General features: G+C 41.7%; 1 protein-coding gene across 1 annotated transcript in view; it reads right to left on the bottom strand.

Annotated features, from left to right (window-relative positions):
* The window catches only part of ESR1 (estrogen receptor 1), a 187,850-nt gene that overhangs the window by 92,029 nt on the left and 81,607 nt on the right, over window positions 1-14,214 (bottom strand). The gene's annotated exons all lie outside the window — the stretch shown is intronic.

Genomic DNA, 14,214 nt, shown 5'->3' with positions numbered 1-14,214 from the left:
GTCCCCTAACGCCCCTACTCTACTTGCGCTATATTGATGACATCATCATCTGGACCCATGGAAAAGAAGCCCTTGAGGAATTCCACCATGATTTCAACAATTTCCATCCCACCATCAACCTCAGCCTGGTCCAGTCCACACAACAGATCCACTTCCTGGACACTATAGTGCTAATAAACGATGGTCACATAAACACCACCCTATACCAGAAACCTACTGACCACTATTCCTACCTACATGCCTCCAGCTTTCACCCTGACCACACCACACGACCCATCGTCTACAGCCAAGCTCTGCGATACAACTGCATTTGCTCCAACCCCTCAGACAAAGACGAACACCTACAAGATCTCTATCAAGCATTCTTACAACTACAATACCCACCTGCGGAAGTGAAGAAACAGATTGATAGAGCCAGAAGAGTTCCCAGAAGTCACCTACTACAGGACAGGCCTAACAAACAAAATAACAGAACGCCACTACCCGTCACCTTCAGCCCCCAATTAAAACCCCTCCAACACATTATTAAGGATCTAAAACCTATCCTGAAGGATGACCCAACACTCTCACAAATCTTGGGAGACAGGCCAGTCCTTGCCTACAGACAGCCCCCCAACCTGAAGCAAATACTCACCAGCAACCACATACCACACAACAGAACCACTAACCCAGGAACCTATCCTTACAACAAAGCCCGCTGCCAACTGTGCCCACATATCTATTCAGGGGACACCATCACTGGGCCTAATAACATCAGCCACACCATCAGAGGCTCGTTCACCTGCACATCCACCAATGTGATATATGCCATCATGTGCCAGCAATGCCCCTCTGCCATGTACATTGGTCAAACTGGACAGTCTCTACGTAAAAGAATAAATGGACACAAATCAGATGTCAAGAATTATAACATTCGTAAACCAGTCGGAGAACACTTCAATCTCTCTGGTCACGCGATTACAGACATGAAAGTTGCGATATTACAACAAAAAAACTTCAAAACCAGACTCCAGCGAGAGACTGTTGAATTGGAATTCATTTGCAATTGGATACAATTAACTTAGGCTTGAACAGAGACTGGGAGTGGCTAAGTCATTATGCAAGGTAACTTAGGACGGAAGAATCCAATGCACCGCTACAGACTAGGGACCGAATGGCTAGGCAGCAGTTCTGCGGAAAAGGACCTAGGGGTGACAGTGGACGAGAAGCTGGATATGAGTCAGCAGTGTGCCCTTGTTGCCAAGAAGGCCAATGGCATTTTGGGATGTATACGTAGGGGCATAGCGAGCAGATCGAGGGACGTGATCGTCCCCCTCTATTCGACATTGGTGAGGCCTCATCTGGAGTACTGTGTCCAGTTTTGGGCCCCACACTACAAGAAGGATGTGGATAAATTGGAGAGAGTCCAGCGAAGGGCAACAAAAATGATTAGGGGTCTAGAACACATGACTTATGAGGAGAGGCTGAGGGAGCTGGGATTGTTTAGCCTGCAGAAGAGAAGAATGAGGGGGGATTTGATAGCTGCTTTCAACTACCTGAAAGGGGGTTCCAAAGAGGATGGCTCTAGACTGTTCTCAATGGTAGCAGATGACAGAACGAGGAGTAATGGTCTCAAGTTGCAGTGGGGGAGGTTTAGATTGGATATTAGGAAAAACTTTTTCACTAAGAGGGTGGTGAAACACTGGAATGCGTTGCCTAGGGAGGTGGTGGAATCTCCTTCCTTGGAAGTTTTTAAGGTCAGGCTTGACAAAGCCCTGGCTGGGATGATTTAACTGGGAATTGGTCCTGCTTCAAGCAGGGGGTTGGACTAGATGACCTTCAGGGGTCCCTTCCAACCCTGATATTCTATGATTCTATTTCCCCTTGTTTTTTCCTACCCCTCCCCCCCGACATTCTTTGTTAAACCCTGGATTTGTGCTGGAAATGGCCCACCTTGATTATCATACACATTGTAAGGAGAGTGATCACTTTAGATACACTATTACCAGCAAGAGACTGGGGTGGGGGGAGAGAAAACCTTTTGTAGTGGTAAACACCCATTTTTTCATGCTTTGTGTGTATAAAAAGATCTTCTATACTTTCCACAGTATGCATCCGATGAAGTGAGCTGTAGCTCACGAAAGCTTATGCTCAAATAAATTGGTTAGTCTCTAAGATGCCACAAGTACTCCTTTTCTTTTTGCAAATACAGACTAACACGTCTGTTACTCTGAAACCTGTCAATTTTTCACCTGATAGTTTCACCTTAAGTAAGGCTGGGTGACCTCAGTTGCTAGTTACTACATTCAAAAGGCCTGGGGTAACATGTAATGGGAAATCTGCCATTTACTAATACTTAAACATTCAGAAAAGAGAATGTGATTCATTAGTGTGCTAGCAGATGGAGATGCTGAGTTACAGATTTATCCTCATCTTTCTGCTGCCCATTTTGATTACTTTTAACCAACCATTTATGAAATACATAACCTTGCAGGGGAACAATGATTTGCTCACTTATCAAGATAATTTGTATATCTGTAAGCTCAACACAGGTGTTGTTTTGCTGCAGTCCTCCCTGTTTCATTACTGAATATTGCACTGTACAACAGGTTGTTTTAAAAGAGATGTAGCTAAATCCAGGCACTGTGGGCCAGAAAAGCACAGACGGATATACTTTGACATTTGGATCATATGTCTGTGTCTCATTTGGTGGATTAAGTGGTTATGTTGAAGCTCAAGAAATATCATACTTTCAAGTCCTGTTTGTTGAGAAATATAACATCTCTAGGCTTGATGTAGGATATATATTTGGTTGGCTATGAAATAGAGTAGATTTCTGGCAATAACTTACCAACATTTGTGCAGGGGATGAACCACTGCAGTATAAAGACACAAAAATGTACAAATGGGTCCAGAAAGCAGCTTACAGTTTAAAACTAATTGCTGAAGACAGCAGATGCAGAATTTAATTGAACAAATTTGAAGTCTTTGATAATCCTTTGTAAAGGGCTTCCCTTACCCACCAAATAAGTACTGTATGTAAGGTGGCCTGGAAGAGTCACCGAGGAAAACAGAGCTACTAAAGCTTTATTATGTTCCTATAAGGGTATGTGAATTTTTACAAAACTATTAGTAAGTCAATATTTTTGGCTACACAATTCCTGGAATGCTTTCAAATGCTCCTTCCCCACTCGCTGACCCCGAGTTAATTCTGGTTTGGCTTTGCAACCCCTCTGTTGGCTTAGCAGAGTTCAAACTTCAATCTCTGCAAAAATGGTCTTTGGCAGTAAGAAAACAGAGGGTTTGAACTGTGAAAGTAAAAAAGTTAATTGCCCCCCTGCACCCCAGTTTTATTAGCTGTAAATTAAACTGATTATCCAAATTTACCCTTTTCTCCTACAATTTATTTTGCTCCCAGCACCCTGTACCTCAGCCCAGTTTATATACATACATATATATATATATATATCTCAAAGATTTTCCTTCTTAGAAAAAAAAAAAGTTCCCTGAGCGATCTTTGATTCATATTCAGACTATGATTTTCACAGCCACCCAACAGTGTAACGGACTTCACTATCCACAGAAAAGAGTAGATAGAATTCATTTCAAGGAGAAACAAACCTCCAGAGTTACCAATAAATATTTCAGGAACACTTCTGATTATGCTGAATTCTGCACAGGAGCCAAACACAAGGACACCTTTAGGTAGATAGCTCAAATGGAATGAAACAAAGATGTCAAATCAGATTTCTGAGTCCACTGGAAACTAAGTCTAGTAACGCTATATGCTATACACTTTTTACAAAGTCTTGTGGAACTTCTAACTGTTTAAACTTAGTTTAGTTTGGCCATTCTCTATCAGGTGAGTGAAGGTTGCTGGAAAATTCTGTGTGCTCGCATGAGCCCTTACAGGGGGGAGAAAAAACAAACTAATGAACTTAGCAGAAAGTCGCAGCTCTTCTATATGCTTTTTGGACCATACTAGAGCATTTAGATAATGATATTCTTGCTATTGAATCTATGTAATGATTGTAAGAGACTTGCATAAAGGAAATCATTTTATATTAAATTCCATAGGTTTTAAAAGGTTTTATGGAAATTATACTAAAGTTCTTATAGAGCTGGTTCATCCTACTTAAATTATGTAGAATACCTCTATAAGGGTGCCATTGGATAGGGCAACCTCAATATTGCCATTTGTCATTATAGCCCAAATAACATTACTTCTCCCATAACACAACAGTTGTAAGAGCAGCATCAGAAGACAGTCCAGATTTCTAATACAAGAACATCACACCCAAAAGTGGCCCTTCTGGGAATGGTACTTCTAGAAATGGAAGGAAGTGAAACTGCCCATTTCACATAGTTTTCTACCTGTAATGCTACATTCCAGATACTCCAGTTTTCCAAATCATTTCAGGGAAGTTACATATTAGGAGAGCCACTCATTGCTAATTACTGTTTCACGTATAGCTATGTAACTTGATTATGATTATTCAAGTCTATTGTTGCTCCATAAAATCTTCTCAATACATGAATCCATCTACTGAAAGAAAGTAGTATTGTGGCTACATCACCAGCCTGGATGATCACCAGACTTAATCCTTGACCATTTTGTTCTTTCAAAGAAGCTCTTTTCAGCCATTGTGCATTATCTTTACTGGCGAATCAGAATGCTGCTAGCAGCAAAAGCAACATCAAGGTGAGCCCTGATAAAGGTAGAGTTTAGATAAATACTTTATTACATCACAAATTGAATATGAAGGCATGACCATTGTGAGGTGGATGCAAGCACAAGCTCATCTATTATAACTTATGCACATTATATTTTGCATACAAGGTGGTATACAAAGGTTTTATTATCAAGAGAAATCATTGCTGAATGCTAATAGCCCTGCAAACTGACATTCATTCCAATCTTTAATTTCTGAGCAAACTGACTGAGAATTTAGCCAAGAATAGTCTCCCATTTCCCCTATAGCTGACATATCCCAGATGCCTCTCAAATCAGATTGTGTCAGGATCCTAGCTATGAGGTGCAAGTCGAGGCTGGGGCCTGGGTTGGAGGGGGGACTCAATAGCCAGTTCTGAGTTTAGTCCAAAGAGTCAAGGCCAGAAGCAGCCATCCGTGCTAGTGTCACTCTGTAGGATCAGGTCAAAGGCAAAGTTAATGAGCCACACTGGGCCGGAGCCAAGTAGGTCAGCTGAGATCAGAGTGAGATGTAAAGAGGCAAGATATTGTGAAAGGCTAGATATCAGGAGCAGTGCTGGGGCCAGCAACCAGAAACAAGCCAAGGTATCAGGGGCAGGCAGCAGCATCTATTGTAGCAGCAAGCTGGGGATCTGCAAACAGCCTCCAGGTGTATTCCCTAGGTCTTAAATAACATACCTGGGACAAATCAGGGAATGTGATAGGCACTGCCAGTCAGGGCCTCCATGGGCAGGACATCCAGTTGTGCTTGAGCCCATAGGGCTCAAAGGCTGTTTCCTGCTTCGACAGAGCTGTCAGGTGGCATTGTGGACACAGCAGCTGCTCAGAAGCCAGAAGAGCCTGAATCACATTTATGGATCCTCACAGGTTTCATGCAAGGGCATGAAATAAACAGCACCAGATGCACTAAGAGATGACTTCCTGGACAAGGGGCTTACCATACACGCTCATTCCTCTGGATCTCCCTGTTGCATTTAATATCAATCATCAAAATAGCCTATCCCACCTTGAAGAGGCTTCAGGGGAGAACAGAAATGTTAAGAATTAGCTCCGGTCCTCTCTCTCAGACCAAACACAGATAATCATAAAAGGAAACTGCTCCACAGTAAGGTGACCAGATGTCCCAATTTTACATGGACAGTCCCGATATTTGGGGCTTTTTTTTAATATAAGCTTCTATTACCCCCCATCCCCTGTCCCGATGTTTTACGCTTGCTGTCTGATCACCCTACCATGGAGTCACACGAGATTCAACCTCCTCCCCCATCTATTTGGCATCTTATTTATAATATAAAGCCACTCAGGGGAAACTGCAAGATACTCACACTTAAGTGCCATCAACACCCACATGACGTCCAGCTCTATGTCTACTTTACATCAAATGAAAACCATTTCCAAGCTATCACAATGGTGACACCACAAACAAGTGTCTGATATGTGATAGTATATAGTAGTATAAAGTATTTGGTTAAACCACATACCACAGAAAAGTCCAGTTCTCTTATGGCTACAAGTCCAATTTTACCAGCTTCAGTGTCAGACAGAAAATTGTAACTAATACATTTTATAAGCCTCCAAAGCTCACATGAGCTTCTCTATAAATCAGGGTGTTTTGATTATACAGTCTAATATGACTACAGTGCTTAATTTGTAATGAAAGAGGTGCTAGGGCTCAAGCAATTGTTTTACTTTCATAACTGACATGGCAAGCCCAGAGATGCCAGGGCTATGAGTTGCCATGCCTAGAGAGGTACCGGGCCTCAGCCCTGGTATAAATTAAGCACTGCATGTCTGGCAGTAGAAGAACTGAACTCTGTATTCAATAGGAAATCATGTAATCCCAGCTCTCCAATGCAATGCTAAAAAAACAAAACTAATCATCCACAACTTTGTGTTTTATGAAAATCTGGTCAGGAAGTTAATATAACATTTCTGACACAGCCTGGTAATTCCTGTTTTTAGCTCATCCAAGCAATTTTAATTCTGGGGTGCGGAAAAGACAAAGAATAAAAAAGTTCATGCAATGTTTTCCTTAGTGATGGCTGTTTAAATATTGATTGGTTTGATATACTAGGATAAATTAGATTAAATTTATATATATATAAATATAGCCCCAAATATCGGGACTGTCCATGTAAAATTGGGACATCTGGTCACCTTACTGTGGAGCAGTTTCCTTTTATGATAAGATTAAACTCGATAAGTTTATGGAGGAGATGGTATGATGGGATAACATGGTTTTGGTAATTAAATATTCATGGTAAATAGGCCCAATGGCCTGTGATGGGTTTTAGATGGGGTAAGATCCAAGTTACCTGGGAAAGAATTTTCTGTAGTATCTGGCTGATGAATCTTGCCCATATGCTCAGGGTTTAGCTGATCGCCATATTTGGGGTCGGGAAGGAATTTTCCTCCAGGGCAAATTGGAAGAGGCCCTGGAGGTTTTTCGCCTTCCTCTGTAGCATGGGGCACGGGTCACTTGCTGGAGGATTCTCTGCTCCTTGAGGTCTTTAAACTACAATTTGAGGACTTCAATAGCACAGATATAGGTGTGAGGTTTGTTTTTTTTTTTGTAGGAGTGGTGGGTGAAATTCTGTGGCCTGCGTTGTGCAGGAGGTCAGACTAGATGATCATAATGGTCCCTTCTGACCTAAATATCTATGAATCTATGAATCTATGAATCTATAAAATCTCAGGGAAGATTGATTAGTAGGCAGAGTGCAACTGAAGCAGTAAAAAAGTTCACGATGAAAACTTTTTCATAGTTCCTCTCTCACGCACATGGTTGAAGAATTAAGAAGTGTATTCCATAGTTATAATCTTTCATATGCTTACAGTGGGAGAGAGAATGAGTACATGATGGTGTAGGATGGTACCAAGGCCGGCCCTAGACCAAACTGCACCCCAGGCGAGGAGCATCTTTGGTGCTGCCCCTCCATTTGTTAAACTTTTGGATGGCTTATTTTATATTGCATTTGTAGCCCATTTAATGACTTTGATGCATGATATGCATGTATGATTTATTCCTGTCCTATAAGATGATCAATTTGCATGATAGGTTCTGTAAGTCTGTACTTACTCATGCCATAAATAAATAAAATAAGCAAATTTAAAAAACAGCATTGCCTCTAAGCTTATAGAAACTTTTTAAATTTTAAGAATAACTGAAATGTACTAACATCAAGAAATTGTACCAACATTGGGTGGACCAGTATTAAATAGTGTTACAATAGGTGACAACCTTAGATGGTTAACCCTAGTCCTTTAAATCCAAAGGTCACTTACAATTAAACAATGAAACAAAGTTCACTATATTGCAGCTGAGCTCTCACTTCACTGCGTTCTTAGATCTCACTGACTGATGGTGTTGCCCTGCCCCTTACATACCCATGAGGACATGGCTGACAACATTGTAGGAGGTTCAAGGAAAATGTAGTTCTCAGAAAGTCTGGAAGGTTCCATGAGATTCTACAAAGGTCCAGAACATTCTAGGAGGTTAGTGAAAAATTAATCCACATACAGAATACCTGAAACATTTCACTTCAGACATTCTATTTTCCTTTTTGTTGCTAACAACAAAAACAGCATTGTGAGCATGGTGGCCCCCAAGGGGTTGCCAGTCACTAAATCTGGCCCTGGATGATATGAGTTTTTGTTAGCATGAATTTGGGATGATCTGCTTTACTCACTAATGACAAAGCAAGGAGCGCCAGAAATGCAAAGAAACTAAGGAATTCTAAAGTATCAGAAACCCACGGGAAACTAAGGAATTCTATAACTGTACAGGGAAAAGAAGCCAGTTATCTGAAGAATTCCAAAACTCCATAGGACAGTACAAGGTACAGATAAACAGAGAACCTATAGTCCCATAAAGTTCTCATTGTATGGAGAAGTTGGGAAGCGAATTGGTGATCCCACAGAGATCCTAAAATTTGCTCTGACTCTGTTTTTAAAGGAAATTAACAGATAAAATACCTGTAATGTTACCTATAAGTTAAGGTTGCCTCATTAACATACCTATTGCCAAGAAATGTCAGACATAAGTAGATAAGCAAAGATAAATAAATATCCTTAGTTCATACAATCTTAAACAAATGTACCTGTGTAAAACATGAAAAACTGCACAACAAACATTCTTACAGCCCTAGTAACAGCCTAGCAGACATTGCATATGACCAAGTGGCATTTTCAAATAATAAACAAGCACACGTGCAGCTAAGAATCAAGGTTCAATATGATCTACCCTTTGCTCTGTTTGGGGAACAGATTAAACTTTGGGATGATACTACAATAATCATCCACTCTGCATGTGGGCAAAGTGAAATTTCAATAAAGAGTCAGATTTCAGCTCCATCTTCCTTCCAAGTGGCTATTACAAACAACACTAAGAAAAAATTGTTTTAAGAATACTTTGTCTGTATCCTTTTAATCAATTATTGCTTTAAAATAAGCAATTACTCATACTGGTATTTGTTCCCACCACCTGTACCAACTTTCACGAGTACACAACAGCGTGTCTAGTAAATGTTATAGAGAGTCACTTCAGGCACAACGTAGTTTCATAGCTAAGTTGCTTTCTTCTTATTCACCAATTTCTATTTTTAATAAATTGTTGCACTAGAAGATAATTGGATGACAAACTAGAATGTTTGGAACTTTTCCAGTTGTTGCATTAAACATTTGCTTACCCCTGTTTCTGAAAATGCTTTTAATAATTCCCTTGCTTTTTTGTTTGGTCTTTTAACATCTTATGAACCTACAGTATGAAAAAACAAAGTGCAGCTCCTCTCCACAGAAGACAAAAATCAAAGGGTTTGGAAGTTCCTTACCAGAAAAAAAAAAAAGATAGGACTTTCCAAGGATGTTTATTCTGTTCTGTGGTTTCAACTTTTTGTCCTGCCTCAGCATTCCAGCCTGGCTAGATGAGACTGAAAGACCAGCATTGGCCCATCTGGATACAAGTGGGTACTTGGTCCAACATTAACTGAGAGGATACCAGAGAAGAGTGGCTTTTTGCATCCAATCTTAGGTATTGGAGGTTTCCCTACTCCAGAACTGGATGTAAGTTAAGTTTTTATTACCATGAATTTGGGATGATCTGCTTTACTCACTAGTGACAAAGCAAGGAGTATCAGAAACCCACGGGAAACTAAGGAATTCTATAACTGTACAGGGAAAAGAAGCCAGTTGTCTGAAGAATTCCATAACTCCATAGGATGACTCCAAAGATCCAACTGGAACGTCCACTAAAATGACGACAACACAACACTAAGTATTGCAAAGAGGATCATTTTAACAGATGGAATGGGGATGGAGTGGAAGACAAGCTCAAAGCGTTAGCGCTGGAAACTCTTGCAGAAAAGGAAAGAAAAGTATGATTCTTACCTGATAATTTCCTTTCTGCTAGCAACATCTCCCACAATTCTGAAATGTATGGGTTATTCCCCTTCTGTCTGTCATTTCCGGAGGCAGTTCAGAACTATAGCACAGCCCATGCTAGCTATGCCATCTGCTGTAGCCTGCTGCCAGAAGATTCATTCCAAAGCTGTATAAAAATTTATAGAATATGATTAGTAAAAATAACTTCATTACCAACCAGTAAACTATGTATAGTAGGCTATGGCCAACCAAACATATAAAAATTAAATATGGTCCATTGGCTAGGAAGCCAACCACAGGAGGTAGCATTGTGAAAGACACTACTAGCAGAAGGAAATCATCAGATAAGAAATTTACCATTCTGCAGCTCAGCATCTCCCACAATTCTAATATGTATGGAAAGTAGCAAGCTGTGAACAGAAATAAGGAGTGATAAGAAAAGCAGAGTGAGATAAGGAAGACCTTCCTCCTATGCCCAAGTTAATTGCCCAAAATGGCATTATTATTACTGGACCTCTGGCAGCAGTGTCTTCCTGCCAAAAGGTCCTTCTGCAGAGAACAGAAAGTCAACCTTATAGTGTCAGATAAAGGTATTAACTGATGACATTGTTGCCCTGCAGATCTCTGCAATGGAAGCAAGCTCTTTCTGCCCACAAAGTCACCATAGATCTTGTGAAGTGTGCCTTGATGTCATCTGGAACAGAAGCACCTGACACCTTGCATGTATCAACAATGCATAGCTGGATCCATTTTTAGCTAGTGATAGCTTGGATACCCTGAGCCCATGCAATTCAGATGAAACAAGGAGCCCGAATCTTTTTGTTGATTCAATGTGCTTGACAAAGATCTTCAGTAATCTTCAAACATCTAAGGTATGCCACAGTTTTTGTGTCAGGTGCCGTGGTTTTGAACAGGATGAAGGGAGGACAATCTCCTGTGAGGCATGGAAAGAAATTCATTCTAGTCAAGAATAACCTTGGGTTCTTAACACTACTTTGTCACCATGGACTATACAGTAGAGTTCCAGTACAGATAAATCTGCCAGTTTAAAAAACAAAACAAAACAAAAACACCCACTCTCCTAGTAGACATGATGGCAACCAGAAAACAGGTTTTGATGGATAGGTAGAATGGAGATATTGAGGTCAGTAGCTCAGAAGGGTGTGTAGACCTTTCAATACCAGTGACAGATCCCACTTAGGAAAGATAGTCTGGCTAAACCTGTGGTTAGAACAAACTGCTCTGATAAATCTGGATATCTGTCAAGAAATCAGAGGATCCTGTGAATATAATGCTACTTATGCTGACATTTTATACCTTATGGAGCTGGACTGAAGTCCCTAGTTTATATCTTCCCAAAGAAAGCCCATGGTAACTGGGAAACCAGGATCCTTGGGGTTTTTGTTATGTTCGACACCACAAACTAAATCTCTTCCAAAGTGATTTGAACTCTCCTTTCCTCTAGATGAGCTTCAGCACTGAAGGCCTACTCTTCCACCTGACAAGAGCTGTGCTAGAACTAATTCTTCCCTCTCAATAGTCAGGTTGTCATTTGAAGGCAGTCTAAATCTGGAGGGACGAATGGGCCTTGGTAATGGATATCTGGTCTCATTGATAGATGCAACACTGGTACCATTTTCAGTTCTACCAGATCAGAGAACCATGATCTCCTTAGCCAGTGCAGAGCTATCACTATCATCTTTGCTTCTCCTCTTATCTTCTGGATCTCCTCTCCTAGAAATGGAAAGGGTGGGAACAACTATATCAGGTCCTGTGGCCATCTCTGTGAAAGGCATCTGTCCCCAGTAATTTAGGATCTGCTTCCTTGGTGAAGTACTGTGAAATCAGGGTGAAGACTTCCTGATTCAGACACAATTCTGAATTGCTGACTGTGAATCTGCTGAGCCAGTTTGCTTTTTGGTTCAGCTCTCTTTTTATGTGTACTGCACTAATAGAAGGAAGTTTTCATTCCATTATCTCCACCACTTCTTCAGGTAGAGTTGCACTCCTTGTTCCCTCTTGGTTGTTCATATATACCACAGTGATCGCATTGTCAGATGAACCAGAACACAGTCACCCTCCAGGTAGTTCTGGAATTTCCATAGGGCAAGCCTGACAATCTGATCTCCAGTAGGTTTATTCTCTGATTCCTTTCCCTGGGAATCCAAGTACCTTCAACTCTCCTGTGCCCCAGATGCACTCCCCATCCTGTCAGGTTGGCAGTAGTTGTGTGTGTATGGGTCTTCCTATGTGCCTTTTAGATCCTTGCAGACATTTGTAGGACTGTTCACCACCTTAGAGTTCAGCACCTTGTTCAGAATCAGTACCTGATCTTGCACGTATTCTGGTGAATTGTTCCACAGTTTCATGAGAGAGGCATGGAGGCACCTGATATGGGACTTTGCCCAAGAGCGAATCCTGTACATGAAACCAAAAGTTCCAAAAGCTGTAGACACTGAGCGAGGGTCAGCCTTGCACATTTTCCCAACATGGATATCAGGTTTTGTATCTTGTGGAATCTGTCCAGTGATGGGTAGACCTTTGCCATCACAGAAGCATCTATCTCCACTCCCAGGTGAATTACTTGTGTAGAAGTAATCAAGTACCTCTTCTTAGTGTTTATTGTAAATCCATGTTTTTGAAGAAGATCCAGCATCCAGAGTGTGGCACTGTGTGTCGCTGCTTGGGTCAGAATTTTGATCAAGATGTCATCTAGGAAGGAATACAGGTGAGTGCTGCAAGGCCTGAATCTCACTACCACCACCAGCATCTTGGTAAAGAGCCTGGGCAGCTGAATGAGAGCATTTGGTACTGGCAGCAGGCCATGCCATATGCAAATCTCAGCAGTCTGTGGTTGCATGGTCATATGGAGAAATGTATCTGCTAGATCAGCAGTTTTCAAACTGTACGTCAGGACCTCCTTTTAATGGGGTCGCCAGGGCTAGTGTTAGACTTGCTGGGGCCCAGGGCTCAAGCCCAAGCCCTACAGCCTGGGACTTGGACTTCCGCTTCAGCTAGGGACAGTGGGGCTCAGGTTACAGGCCCCCCCCTACGCCTGAGGCTGAAGCCCTTGGGTTTCAGCTTTGCCCCCACCCTATCCGGGGCAGCAGGGCTTAGGTGGGCTCATGCTTCAGTCCCCCCTCCTGGGTCATATAGTAATTTTTGTTGTCAGAATGGGGGGTGGGGGGAGTTTGAGAATTCCTGCACTAGATCCACTGAGGCAAGGAATTCCCCTTGGTATAGGGATGCCACCAAGAAAGCAAGGGTCTCTATCTGGAGTCTCATTTTCTTCATCAGTTTGTTCAGCAGCTTGAGATCCAGAATGGCTCTGACCCACCCATACACAGCTGGACAATGAAGAAAATGGAATATAATCCTAAGAATCTTTCTTCTGGGGGAACCCTTTCTATTACTCCTATGTCCAAGAGATGCAAGATTTCATTTTATGGGGTCACTTAAGATGGGGGGGAAAATGGATGAAAAGATGGGGTATGGCCCTTCGTTCCAGGGAGTATCTGCGACTCATTCTCTCTCTCATCCACTAGTCTGTGGTAAATCGAGACTACTAAAAAATGGGACACTCTGCCTCATAGGTTCAGGTCTGGGAAGAGGCATATTGGTTTATCATCATAGTGGGCTCTTAGAAGCTATGGATCCACCTCTGGATTTTCCACTTGATACCCTTTTCCATGGTTAACCCTTGATATACCTGTTTCTTTCCTCTGGTACCTTTGTGAGGATGGACAAAAGGAGTGCTTTTGTCTGTTGCTTGCCCTATAGTTCCTCCTTGGAGCACTGAGGGGGGAGGGAAGGGGCTGTTTCAGTTTGGCAGTACTCTCTGCCACTATTTGGTTTAGTTTTTCCATAAAAAGGGGAGAGCCTGGGAATTTAGATAAGCACAGAATATATTTGGAGAGAGCATCAGCCTTCTGGGCTGAAACCAGATATGGCTTAAAATCTCACTGCATACATTTTGAGGCCTCTACCACAAAGGCCGCTGTTACAGAATTTTTTTAAGTGTAGACCGTTAGTCAGGACAGTCTATCCTTCAGGGCCTTAAGGTCACCCAACCAGGACATTGTGGAGTTCTTGCAAAGCATGTAGCTGCCAAGGCTGCTTTAAAAATGGCTGTCAAGGCCTCAAAG

The sequence above is a fragment of the Eretmochelys imbricata genome, chromosome 3 (assembly GCF_965152235.1).
Source record: "Eretmochelys imbricata isolate rEreImb1 chromosome 3, rEreImb1.hap1, whole genome shotgun sequence".
Classification (NCBI taxonomy): domain Eukaryota; kingdom Metazoa; phylum Chordata; order Testudines; family Cheloniidae; genus Eretmochelys; species Eretmochelys imbricata.
The sequence above is the reverse complement of the archived record's forward strand: the minus strand, read 5'-3'. Positions and strand labels throughout refer to the sequence as shown.